The 13,763-nt window shown below is 44.6% G+C and overlaps 1 protein-coding gene across 1 annotated transcript in view; it reads left to right on the top strand.

The window, feature by feature from the left end:
* HORMAD2 (HORMA domain containing 2) overlaps window positions 1-13,763 on the top strand; it is a 670,141-nt gene that overhangs the window by 193,444 nt on the left and 462,934 nt on the right. The window lies entirely within an intron of this gene.

Below are 13,763 nucleotides of genomic sequence, written 5' to 3' on the forward strand. Positions count from 1 at the left end.
GTTTGATGTTTCTGGAATCACAATTTAAAACCACAACTTATGGTAAAGTCGTATTTTAAATTATAATTTTGAGAGTGCCACTTATAGAAAGTTGATATTTTATTAGTTTAACCATTTGGAAACCTGCTGCCTCTCTCAGGTCACTTGTCTGGGGTGGATGACAGCTGAGGTATTCAAACAGCCACACACAATGGAAGCTTAGGTGTGACTTGATGTGCTATCCACATCCTGATTGGCGGTCCTGGGCAGCATAGGTAGTAGGAGATGAACACAGCCTCACACTTACACATGAATAGGCTGTGTCATGTCCACACACAGAAAGTTGCATTACACCTGTTGTCATACGTTTCCTACTCAGATAATAGGACTGGGAATTTAGGGTGGCAGAACTTCAAAATGTGGGAGACTGAGTCCATCCACACCATCAGTGACTGTCGGACCAATTTCTGGCTAGCTAACAGTGCCTCACCTGGATTCCCAAACCTGTTGGGGGTGGAAGGTGATTGTGGCAACCTGAACATGACAGTGACTCCCCAGGTAAGTAGTGGAAACAGATCTTACCCTTTTGTGACATTACTCATGCATGCCAAGAAGAGACACAAAAAGATTCAAGTTAAGTTTTCAGTACATTTATTGACACAATCACAATGTGACATATAGAGAGTAAGCTGTGATAATTAGGCAGATTAAACAAAGCAAAGTAATCAGCATTGTAAACATGGTAAAAAAGATAAATATTCAACCATAGTGTATGTGGTTCTAGATGTTCTAAAGATTCTATAGGTTCCTACGTAACCCTATGTCTATGCTGAGAGCATAGTGGGTGTACCTTTCTGCCTGGCCCAATCTAAGGGATTACACCCAACCCCATACCTGAAGACAGTGTCAGGAGATGGCCAGCGATGTAGATGGCAATTCTAGCAAGAGGCTGGTAGATTAGCGCCAGCAAGCTGCATGTCGCACAGCATGCGTCCCAGGCTAGTTGTGGTTGAAATGCCTTCTGTCCCTTCCAGTTCAGTGCACTGTTTATACAACACACCATACTGTGTACAAAAAAGTACAGTCCTGATGCAATGCTATGTCTGGATGTTAGAAGCTGTCTCCCGAACTGGCATTGCAAACTAGCATATCATGTACTGTGCTCTTAGCCTCGGACATAAATTACTGTTTACATGTCGTGCAAAGGCTAACTAAAGAAGTAGCTTATTTCTCATATTCCTAGAATAAAAGCAAGCTGATAAAATTATGTAAAAACAATTCATTGTTAAAAACAGCCTTACTTAAAATAATAAAATATGAAATGTAAAACAAGCTAAAACAGGGGTGACCACTTGTGTCCAAGAGGTCCTCACAACACCCGCCCCAAGCCAGATGAAGATGACAGATTCTAAAAGAAAGACCATCTAAAATACTAAAACAGTAACGTGTTCACACCAACAAGCAGAGCAAACAAAAAAATGAGACAATTGAAACAATCAATTTGCTTGAAAACAAAGGCGGAATTTAAGTCATCAGAGGCAGGCATGATGTAATCCAACACATCAGTGGAAAGAGAATCCAAGGAGGAATCCCACATCTGCAGATGACATAGCCACCAAAGCCTCGGTGAGTAGATTGAAGGCACAGACATGATCCAGAGCCTCAGTCTCGGCCGAGGAAGTAGCATCCTGTACAATGCCTTCAGTTGTTGAGCCAGATGAAAACATTCTTGGTGCTGTGGCATCCATATATGTATAGAATGGTTCAGAAAAAAGCATCTCAGAGCAACCATAGTGTCATAGGGCAACTCTGGAAATGAATCTTGAGTGAGAACATTACAAGAGCCATGTCCGTAGATAGTACCAATTGCTGTACAAGACACACATCCAGTGTGCACTCGAAAGGACAGCAAAGGCAGCTGAACACAGGCTGCACACAGTAGAACCAGAAAAAATAGCGCTTTTAGTTGGCTCAGCTTGTCGAAGTTAACGTTAAAGGAAGGCATGGAAGGCCCCAAACTCACTACCCTAATCTCATGCATGGGGTAAATAACACGTTACCACAGCAGGTCACTATTTGAAAAACAGAAATCACATACAGGACACCTGCTCTCATCCCACAACAGCCTTGATCACTCAACATCAAAAAACGTTTGTTTGAAATCAACTGAAACACTGGGCGAATCGAGGGGACTGGAACTCCCTTCAAGTAACAAGTCAAATTAGTCACCAATACATTACATATGCTGTGCAATGTCACCTGTTTACAAATTACTGAGTGGCTTACAGAAGTCTCACAAGCGCTTCCACTGAGAAAGATTTCCTTTTTCCCACTCATACATTTGTAATTGAAAGGTAATTCCCACACCTCATGTATAAAACTCTCCCCTAAAGCCTCAAATATGCCTACCGGAAAATGCTTCAAACATGATATGAGTTGAAACCTGGAGATCGCCAGGGAGATACCTCTATGTACTAACCACACTGTTGATGGCATTTCAGGCACTGTAAAAGGCAACTTTTCTAATTTTCCTATGTTAAGCATTGTTTATGTTGCATCCTTCTTTGTCAGTATCTGTTGTTTGCATGTTAAATTGAAGGGCAAGACTAACTCTTTCGACTTCCCGTGCTTCCAGGGCACGGCACGGTTTCAGAACCTGTGATGTCCAACTTAACTGTGTTATGGATCTAAACTGACTCTGTCTATGCTGTAAAAACAACATGTCATGTTGTATGATATCAATTGCAGATGACACAATGGGCCTGATTCTAACTTTGGAGGACGGTGTTAAACCGTCCCAAAAGTGGCGGATATACCACCTACCGTATTACGAGTCCATTATATCCTATGGAACTCGTAATACGGTAGGTGGTATATCCGCCACTTTTGGGACGGTTTAACACCGTCCTCCAAAGTTAGAATCAGGCCCAATGTTGTTAAGTGTGTAAATACAAGTGGACATTGTATTCATCCCATTATCGATAACGGCCAATGCTTTCTCCAAATTTGCCTGATCTATTTGCCTTAAATGGGAAGCAGCTTCCATTTGAGAAAGCTTCCAACTTTCATTGTAAATGGCTTGCAAGAATATTTTGTAGCATGGTGATATAGCACCTAACAAGAAATCTTGCAAATCCTTGTAATCAGAGAGGAGAAATAGGTGCTCTTTTACAGTTGTCAAAGTGAAATGTTACAACCATTGCTGACATAACTTCCCTATGCTGTAAGTGGTGACAATCCCTAGATGTTGTGTCTTGACAAGAGTCTGATCTGCTTGCTTTAACAACCGGCAAATATTTTATAAAATATGCATGACAACCATTTGTGTCCACTGGCCACAATAACCACTCAATGGGACCTGAAAGTGTTGAATTAAATGTACCATTTCTGATATACCATTGAGCTGTTCTTCTGTGTAATTTATCAAACTTTGCCAATTGTCACATTTTGCAGCTGAAGGGATACTGGGCACATTCATGTCTTTGTTGCCAGACCCAGGCATGTTATCTTCTGAACAGTGTCATTCAGACAAATAATCTTTAATGGAATCAGACATGCTTTAAGGCATCCATTCCCTGCACTTGTCAGTCTTTTGTTCCCCAAACAGATTTTAAATCAATTGTTTCTTTCCATTATTCGTAGCCCTTGATGAATAATTGGTAAATGAATGGATTTGAATACATTAATTTAGTCAGCATATTTTTTCTCGCTTTTGTTGATAGTAATTTGAAATAATAGGATACAGGATCAGTAGTAGCATACCCCAAAAATATATGTATTTGTTTGAATATGTCGTAGAACTCCCCACTGGAGGAATTGGACAGTGTTCCTATTGTGTGTAATTAAAAATTGTACATGGAGTACTAGCTCTACCTATGTAGGTAATGGTGTGCATAGTGATGATGACAGAACATTTCACTATAATTTGCCAAGTTCATGTCCATAGCTTCTCTTTCAACTACAGTATAATATTCAAGGTCAGAAGGCATTGAAGAAATAATTTTCACATCCCAATCGTCAGACACAATAGCTAGCGTTATTATAACATCCAGAGCAATTTTAAAAACATAAAGAATCTGAATAGTCTCTGTAGGACCAAAAATATTGAATGGAACCTTATCCCAAATAGTCCCATCAGGAACTGGAACAGCAGAAATGTTCAAAAGGGACAGGACTCTTTGCACTTTGTGGGTGAACAAATTAATCTTAAGTACCTCCTCTACCAGTTTAACAGCAGAACGTTTAGGAAGATAATTCCCATTTATAAGCAAGAAGAAAACAATCACAAATCCAGTCCACAAGAAGAGTGCAAGCAAGGTGAGTATAATCCACAAATAGGACCATGGACATATCAGATAAGTGCATTTAAGTAAGTGAAAAAGCTAATGTATACCATGAAGAGAAACAGTTGTTGAATCTGAAGAGAAGTTGTCAATGTTGACAAAGTACCCAGAAGCAGTCTGTGTGAAGACAGGAGTCACTGCAGGAGAAAGAGAACTGGTAGATGCCTCTAAAGGTGGTTCAACATACACAACTCTATTGTTTCAAAATGTAGTAGTGAACTGTAGACTCACGTCTCTGTTGTGTTTCTGGTGCTTGTAATTGGAGTCAACAGAAGTTCATTCTCTCCCCTCCCCAGCCTATGGGAAACAGTTTCAGCGATATTCAAAACTCATAGAGGTATTTCCTGTATCTTAGTAAGAGGGGATAGGGAACTACCCATAAGCCCTCGGGGCTTACTGTGTAGGATCCGCCACATGATGCCATTTGATTTGACCAATGGAAACAAAGGGTTTTTCTTTGTAACTAGCAAGTGCTGGCAAGACCACAGTTCTGGTACCTTGAATTCCAAGGACTGGCAGCGGTGCACAGTATGGTGGGCCAAATTCTTTCATCACAGCAATCTTTTCTTAAACTAGATCCCCAACATTTGGAATCCAACATTTGGGTTCTGGTGTTTCCCTTATTCCCTCAGTGGCAGCATGCATAGTAAAATGCTCATCTTGGAAGTGCTGTAGTTCCTGTAAGACTGTGAGATGTTAATTTATATGATTTATATCAAGGTGGATCCTGAAGATTTTTAATGAGCAGTACCCCTGTGCGCCGGTAGGTGGTGTTGATCGACTCCGCACAGTTGAGTCAGTGCTGTCCAAGCCGGAATTGATGTCTGCGTCACCTGTATAGATGCCTCCTCAGCTTGCTGATATCAGTTATTTTCTTTCCAATGTTATTTCAACCTTTTTTTGACATTTTTCCTACTGGTGTGTTGAGGATGTCTTCGAGGAAGACAGATTTCAAACTGTGTGGTGTGATGCTTGTCACTGCGCCATGTTGGTTACAGACCCACACCTTGTGTTGGGAGAGCGACCATGACTCCAAGTCGTGCTCCTACTGCTGGGCCCTGATGAACGCTTTGAGGGAGCAGTCTCTAAAGCTGCTGCCGCCCAAGCATCTAACTCCACGTAGTGCGACTCCCAATCGAGAGGAAGGTTGCTGGACCATTCCAGGAGCCCGAAGTTCACTTCATCCCACTTGAAGTCATTGGAATACTCCGGTAAGAGTCACAAAAAACACAAGAAGTCGATTCCTGCTTCGCCTTCTACTCGGCCGGTCGGATGAAGGGACATTGGCGTTTGAGGCATGGTTCTTCAGAGCTGTTGCCAGGCATGACTGTGTGCCTCCCCGCTTTTCCAGAAACCAGAGCAACCCCCGTTCAACTAAAAGAGTTTTATGGAGCCATGCACCTCATTTTTGAGCAGGCTGACCTCTCCAGAGTGCCTTCAGGCCCTGTGGGGTCAGAGTCCACTCCAGCTGGTTCCAAGCTGGCAGCTTCAGCCTCGGCTCAGATGAACACAAATGAATCAGATCAGGGATCTGGACCAGCACCAGTCGTGCCACAGCCACCTTCCCCGGCACCAGTCCTGAAGCTGATGCTCCTGCGGCGCCAGAAACCACCAGCCCTATTTGGATTCCAAATTCCGACATGGAGCCAGAACAGAGTTGACTGACGCCAATTCCGGCGCCGACAGGACGCTTGTGTCCTAGGTCACTGGTTTCTAACCTTTTGACTCCTGTGGACCCCCTACTGAATAACTACTTGGAAGCCGGGAACCCCCAAGCAATTAGTACGATTTAAAATTCAAATTTTAAAACATTAATTCACAAAAACTACACAAACAAGTACACACCAAACAAATACTCTAATTACTAACGCTATCATTATTTTATATTGAAAAAAATCACAAAATGTTAATGAGAAGGTTGGCGCTGCAGCTCAGCAACTAACTTTTCAATGTTTGGTTTCATTTAGGAAAGCTGAATCCTCAGGTCAGATTCTATATTTCCCAAGCGATTTCTGTTTTTTATTTTTTAGGTACATAATAACTCAGAAAGCTTTTTCTCATACATATGTGGTGGGAAAAGGAAGTAGAACGCTAAGCGCCTCCCATCCCTCTATAGCCTCTCTGTCACATGTAATTCATTTGTTTTATAGCATCTCTCGTACCAGTGTAGGGTCTCGGAGCACTTTATAGGGGACTACAAGGTATAGGATTCACATGTCATCCACACTGATAGGTATTTCCAAAGAGTGCTTGGTCTGGAGAAGCACAAACTCTGGATTCAGAACATAACACAGTGGTTAGTGTTGACTTTAACAATAAGAATGTATTTCTACATACTCAAACCTTTTTTAGCAGCATAAGGAAAATGAAAGGCCAGGAAAAAAACATAACTTTCTAGTTTGTGCCATGCAGTTTGCATGCAGCTCTCTGATGGCAGTTCATAGCTCACTGTGCTAGATTATGATTGTAACCTATGAACTGCACGGTAACAAAAGAATCTCTGTGACCAAAGCAGTAACCCACTGTACTGTGCACATAAAATACTGTTCTTTGCATGATACACGTTATTTTCAGCAGGCATATTAAACATCTGTGCTACCTTAAATGAGTTAAAGCTGCCACTAGACAAAACTTCCATCTCTCCCCAGCAGGTACATTAATCATATCTCAATGCTTTTATTTCTGTCAGAAAGCTGCTGGATGTACAAGGCACTTTGCAGTGCTTTTAAAACTGCTGTACAAAGGAAGTAATAAATATAAAAACATGCACACATGTTTCTGTCGAGAGGCCCAAGCTAGTGAAGAGCCATCCTGTCCGCCCAGGCCTGCAGACCCCCAGGGAATGTGTCACGGACCCCTGAGGGACTGCGGACCACAGTTTCGGGACCGCTGTCCTAGGTTGGTGCCTTCACCTTATTCTGAAGAGCTGTGCCTTGGCGAAGAATGGGAGGGGTCACTGGACCCTTTAGAATACCAGTCAGAAGGTCAGGATATGGACTTGTGTGAGGAACTGGGCGGTGCCAGCGGACTTGACATGTCTCCATATACCGGCATGTTTTCTCCCCCTGCCATGGCTTCGGAGGAGGCAGCGACCTATGCTATGGTGGTGAAGAGGGCGGCTGAGGTCCTGGACCTTGAGTTGCCCTCGGTGAGAGTCAAGACTAACATCTTGACAGTGGTGTTTCAACTGGGAGCTTCTTCCTCCGAACCCCTGCTCCCTTTTAAGGAAGCCCTCACTGATGTTCTTCTGGGTACCTGTTCCCAGCTCCTATGAACAGGATGATTGCCTGCTGCCATCGCCCACACCTGGGGACCCAACTTTCCTCACCCAACACCCTACCCTGGAGAGCTTGGTGGTCCAAGCTTCTACATCCCATGATGCATTCCCTGCCGCTCCACTGGACAGGGAATCTAAGAGGCTGCATAACTTTGGCAAGAAAATGTCTTCTTCTGCTAGCTTCGCTTTGCAGTCAGTGAACACCGTATGCTTATTGCGCCGCTACTCCCACACACTGTGGGAAAAGGTTGTGCAAGTGTTGCCTCAGGTCCCGGAGAAGGCCTGGGTCGTTCTCTCCCAAGCAGTCAAGGACGGGAGACATGCAGTGAAGTTCACCATTAGATATGGTTTAGACACAACCGACTCGCTGGTCACTTAGATGCCACGACTGGCTGAGAACGTCTGGCTTTTCAGGGGATGTCCAGGCTTCCCTCATGGTCATGCCCTTTGATGGCAACTGCCTCTTCGGCGATAAGGCAGACTCGGCACTGGAGCACTTGAAGGAGTCACAGGTTACTGCCCTGCGTCCCCAGTCTACTTTTTGCTTCTTTCATGGCTAAGGAGGGGTGTTCACCTGCGTCAACCCTATCCCAGTCATTATCCTACAAAAACTTCCTAGCCTTTGTGTGGGTGAGGGTTTGGTTCCTATCGACCCCGTGGGTCGGGTGGACAGCAGTGTGCTCCAGCCACCACCACCACGCCAACAGCTGCAGCTTCCAAACACTCCTAATCTTTCTAATCTTATCCTACTATATCATGGGTGTCCAGAATCCACCATCACTTCCACCACCAGAAGTCCATAACATTGGACGGGGTTCCACAGATCATTTAGAGCGGCTACTCCCACCACTTCAAATCCACCCCTCCCCCCATGCCTCCATCTCATGACCGGCTGACAAAGGATCAGTTGTCCTTGGTCCGCGAGGAAGTCATGGCTCTCTTGGTCAAGGGAGCTATAGAGAGGCTACTGGTGCCAGAAGTAGGCAGTGGTTGCTAGTCCTGCTACTTTCTGATACCTAAAAAGGACAAGAGTCTATGCCCTGTCCTAGATCTATGAACCCTCAACCTCTTCCTCAAAAGGAGAAATTCAAGATGCTCATATTGGTCAGGTCTTGTCTGCCTTGGACCCAGGAGACTGGATAGTAGCGTTGGACTTGCAGCACGCCTACTTTCACATCCCTGTCCTGCCTTCCCATCAGTGATACCTGTGGTTCATGGTAGGCCATGAGCACTTTCAGTTCACTGTGCTCCCCTTTGGCCTGACCAGCACCCTCTCGATGATGGCCTTGGTTGCAGCACATCAGCAGAGATTAGGGGTGCCAGTCTTCCCCTAACACGATGACTGCCTGTTGAAGGCGAACTCGTCCCAGACTATCGTCTCCCACCTCCAGGCTACGGTGGACCACCTGCATTCACTGGAGTTCACTTTAAACATGCCGAAGTCACACCTGACTCCCTCTCAGAAGTTCCCTTTGATCTGAGCTGTTTAAGGCACAGCGCAGTTTTGGCTTATCCTCCCAAGCAGCGAGCGTGATGCTGATGTTTCAGCCTCTAGCCTGGATTTCGGTGAGAATGACTTTGAAGCTGCTGGGCCTCATGGCCGCCTGCCTCTGGCTAGTGACACATGCCAGATGGCATATGTGGGCTCTGCAGTGGGACCTGAGTTTCCAGTGGACACAGCATCAGGGGAACCTCTCTGACATGGTCCAGACCTCGGAGGGCACTGTGAAAGACCTGCAGTGGTGACTAACAAATCACAGTTGGGTCAGAGGCAGACCCCTCTCCCTTCCCCAACCAGATCTCATAGTAGTGACAGAAGCGTCACTTGGATGGGGCGGCCACCTGGGAGAGGTGGAGATCAGAGGACTCTGGTCTCCAGTGGAAGCCAGACTCCACATAAACATGCTGGTGCTCCATGCGATCTGACTGGCATTGAAAGCCTTTCTACCCTCCTTCAAGGGAAGGCCAGTGCAGGTGTTCTCGGACAACACCACTGCCATGTGGTACTGCAACAAGCAGGTTGGGTCCATGGACCCTTTGCCAAGACTCTCTGCATCTTTGGATATGGCTGGAACAGCTGGGCATATCCCTGGTGGTTCAACATCTGGCAGATCAGCCATCGATGCCTAGTGACTCACTAATGGCATCTACATCCAGAGGTGGCGCAAATTCTCTTTCAGCCATGGGGAGAGCCTTGGTTATATCTGGTTGTCTCTGCCGAGAATGCACAATGTTAGCAGTTTTGCACGTTGGAGTTTCCAAGGCGGCTCTTGCTTGGAGACACTTTTAATCTCGAGTGGTGCTCAGGCCCCCTGTACGCCTTTCCACCTACACTATTCCTGCTCAGAGTTCTCAAGAAGATCAGGAATAACTTGGCTCAAATCATCCTTATGGCTCCAGACTGGAAACAGAGAATCTGGAAGGTGCACACTTAAGTAAATGACAGATGAGCAGTTTCCTGATGGATGCAGAACTGACAAATAAACAGTAATAATAAGAAAAAGAGAGGGGTACCCACGGCTAGAACTGCAGTTATATAGAGCAGCAAAAAAAGGTTAACTCTACATTACGCATTATACACTTAGACTATCTAGGCACTTTGTGCCTTATGGGTAGTACTCTTTTTTTGCTTTTAACCCTGTCCAGAGAGCCACTGATTTAAAATATATTTGGCATCCCTGAGATAGTTTTAATTTAGCCATTTTTTTTCACTCACCCCACCCTACACATTCCACAGCCTCTCACACACACAAACACACCCACTCAATCATAATTTCGGCAGATAACTAAAAATATCTCAGAGAAAGAGCCCCAGAGTGGGGCCCATAGGGTATTGCAGTGCCGGCCTGAAGAGGAGCACATTCTGTGATGAAACATGACACCCATTTGATTGTGTGTGAGGGTACCTTTCTTTGATCCTATGGGTCCCCCGTCAGATTTTTCCTTCCAATGTGCTCTTTCTCTCTATTCTATAGGAACAGCACCCATATGTTTCCCCCTTCACCTCTTATGTCTCAGTGGACCTTAATCTGGTCCTCACTTTTCTGATCGCTCCCTTTGAGCCATTGCACAATTATCCCTTCCAGCTTCTCACAATCAAAACAGCATTTCTTGTGGCAATAACATCTGCCATTAGGCTGAGTGGGCTGCAGGCTTTATCATTCAAGTCTTCGTTCTCTTCTGTTTTTCCAGAGAAACTGGTGTTTCACACTAGGACTTGTATTTTGCCAAAAGTGGTAACACCATTTCATGTGGGCCAGTTGGTCACTTTGCACACTTCTCCACATCCCTCAAAAGAAGAGGAGCAACTCCACCTTCTGGACCCAAAAAGAGCATTAACGTTCTACCTTGACCACAAATGCGAGTTCTGGGTGGACAACCAACCCTTTGTGGGATATGTTGGTGTGAAGAAAGGGTAGGTGGCACAGAAACAAACCATCTCTCAATGGGTCCATTTCTGCATCAAAATCTGCTACGCACTGGCAAAGAAGCAGCCTCCTGAGGGCTTACGGGCCCATTCCACCGGAGCTAAAGCTGCGACTACTGCCTTAGCACATGGAGTCCCAGCCCTGGACAATGTTGGCTTTCATGCACATGTTTAACAGACATTACTGCCTGGAGAGTCAGGTCTGCAGGGACAGGCATTCCACCGTTTGGTCCTGCAGGACTTCCTAGTTTAAATTTGTCTGCATTCCTACTACAGAAGATAATATTGCTTGGGTATCTATTCAAAGGTAAGGATTCTGCAACTAGAAGTCTCTTTCAGATGACCAAGTTACTTACCTTTGGCAACGCCTTATCTGGTAGAGACAATACCCACAGATTATTTAGTGACCCACCCATCCTCCCTGCTCTGCGGACAGATTTCTAGGGTTAGGGATGATCCCTTTCAGGTCCCTAGTTGGGACACACCAGTGTCAATGCACTTCATGGCTCTGTGCTCCTGGTGTGGAAAGTTGTGAAAAGTAACTGATGTTAGTGTGCCTAGGTGGCGTCTATATAGGTAGCGTAGACATCACTTATGGTGTAGACCATGTGAGGATGCCATGCGATGCCACCTACTGGCGTGCAGGGGTACTGCTCACAAAAAATCTTCCAGTCTAGCCTGACACCTGGTGAACTTCAAAGGTAAAGAATCTGCTCCTAGATACTGTCAGATAAGCATTAACGAAGGTAAGTAAGTTGTTTGTCAAAAGGAGTTTCTGCTACCACTGCGACAGGAGGATCAAGATCTGGGATGTACATCTGGATGCCAAACAGGATTTTGTACATGGTGTACCCACACAAAGATCTTCTGGCAGATTATTTATTTATCTCTGGACTACAAAAAGGGGATGATCCAACTGCGACCTGAACATAATGCTCTAGCTGTTAAAGATGGTTTTAAGTCTCGGTTCTTCCTCTCCACTATCGAATTTCCCTCGGGATGATTTGGGAAAGAATAATGCACAGCTACACCCAGAGTTCCCGTAGTATCCCTGTATGCTTTGGAGGCGAAGGCAGGGCCCTGGTCCGAGCAGAATGCATCTATTGCATATGTCCAGATGAAGACTTGCAAATCTTTAATAACAGTGAGAGTGTCAGCTGATCGCTATGGCCACACCCAAAGAAATCTGGAGAAAGAATTTACAGCAAGTAGGATATACCTGAATGCACCATCTGAATTCAAGGGACCGCAATGGTCCAGATAAATACACCGGAGTGATTTGGTGGACACCAAGAGGGGTGTCTGCACCAGGAGCTTAACGGTGGGACCTTTAATTTGTTGTCAAATGTCACAGGTAAGGACATACTGCTTTGTCTCTTTGTACAGACAATGCCACCAATAGCATTTCTCTAACAAGGAAACTGTAGCTGCCATACCAGCATGGGCAGTAGCAACACCCCCATGTGCTGCCTTAATCAATTCTAGCCTGCAGGCTTTGTTGGGGATCATCTGATCACCCAGCCATGGGATGGTTACATAAAGAATGTTATGGGCACATAAGTTTTAGGAATATTTAGCTGGATATGCTTTTGGTAAGGGGTTCCCTTTAGCGGAAGCATTCATGACAGCCAGTATTTCATCATCCACCCTTGTATGGGGAAGAGTAATAACAGCTACATTTGCAGTAATTACTGCAGATTTGGCTGCTTCATAAGACAGTGAATTCCCTACAAAGGGTATTCCAAAATGGTGGTGACCCAAGGTATGTATTACATGAGCCCGTGGCAGTTTGTCTTTGAGTTTTGTCACCTTTCCCAAAGCACTTCATGCTTGATAGTATTTCTTTTAAGGTCTCTGAATCCATTGAGGTGCCAGTAATGCAAATTTTCGTTGAAAGACTGGACCCATTAGTACGAATCACACACTATAAATGTCGGGAATTCAGGATCCGTATATTCCATTACCAGAATCAATGCTTTTACTTCAGCTGGTTAAGCAGTGCAATCCCCAGGGACTGCATAAATGTTTGTTGAGGGTGGAATTCTCTATCTCTCATCATTCCATAAACAGCTGTGCAAGCCGCAGAGTATTGATGTTTGATACCTATAGCAGGTTGAGCCATCAGTGTAAATAATATATTTATACTGATCAAGAGGCATGATGTTAGTGGACATAGGGTATTCCAGCTCATACTGGAGAAACTCTTGAGTTGCAATTTAGGGGCTAACAGATGTCTACATCAATGGCAGTCAAGGAAGTGGCCAATGTATCCCTCTTGGAAGTAAGGCTTTTGCATTTGGAACGCTAGCTTTTGTGAGAGGCTCTAAGGCTCGGACTGGGGTTACAACAGTGATGCGTTATCCCTGGGCTAGTGGTCTTTCCTTAATGATAGCCATCTGAAATGCAATCAGTATTTTTTCAGTGGATGCAAAATGCACTTCAGCATTAGAATATAAATAAGATTTATTTCCGATCTGCACTGTGTCACCTTCATTGAATGTGACATAGGCTAATCCAATGGCACCTGGAATTATCCGGATGACCAAGTTTGTTTTGTTTTCACATGTGCGTAGATGTTTTGCTTCAAGCATGTCAGTCTGTAGTGCTTTCAGTATTTGTATGTGTTCTGATGTCCAATACTTACTAGAAAAATATGGACAAACTTTAAATCATAAAGTGATTTTGTGCATTGTGCATTGAGCATAGTTTGGTATGTACATTCTGCCGAAGTTAAAAA

The sequence above is a fragment of the Pleurodeles waltl genome, chromosome 11 (genome assembly GCF_031143425.1).
Source record: "Pleurodeles waltl isolate 20211129_DDA chromosome 11, aPleWal1.hap1.20221129, whole genome shotgun sequence".
In the NCBI taxonomy this organism is placed as follows: domain Eukaryota; kingdom Metazoa; phylum Chordata; class Amphibia; order Caudata; family Salamandridae; genus Pleurodeles; species Pleurodeles waltl.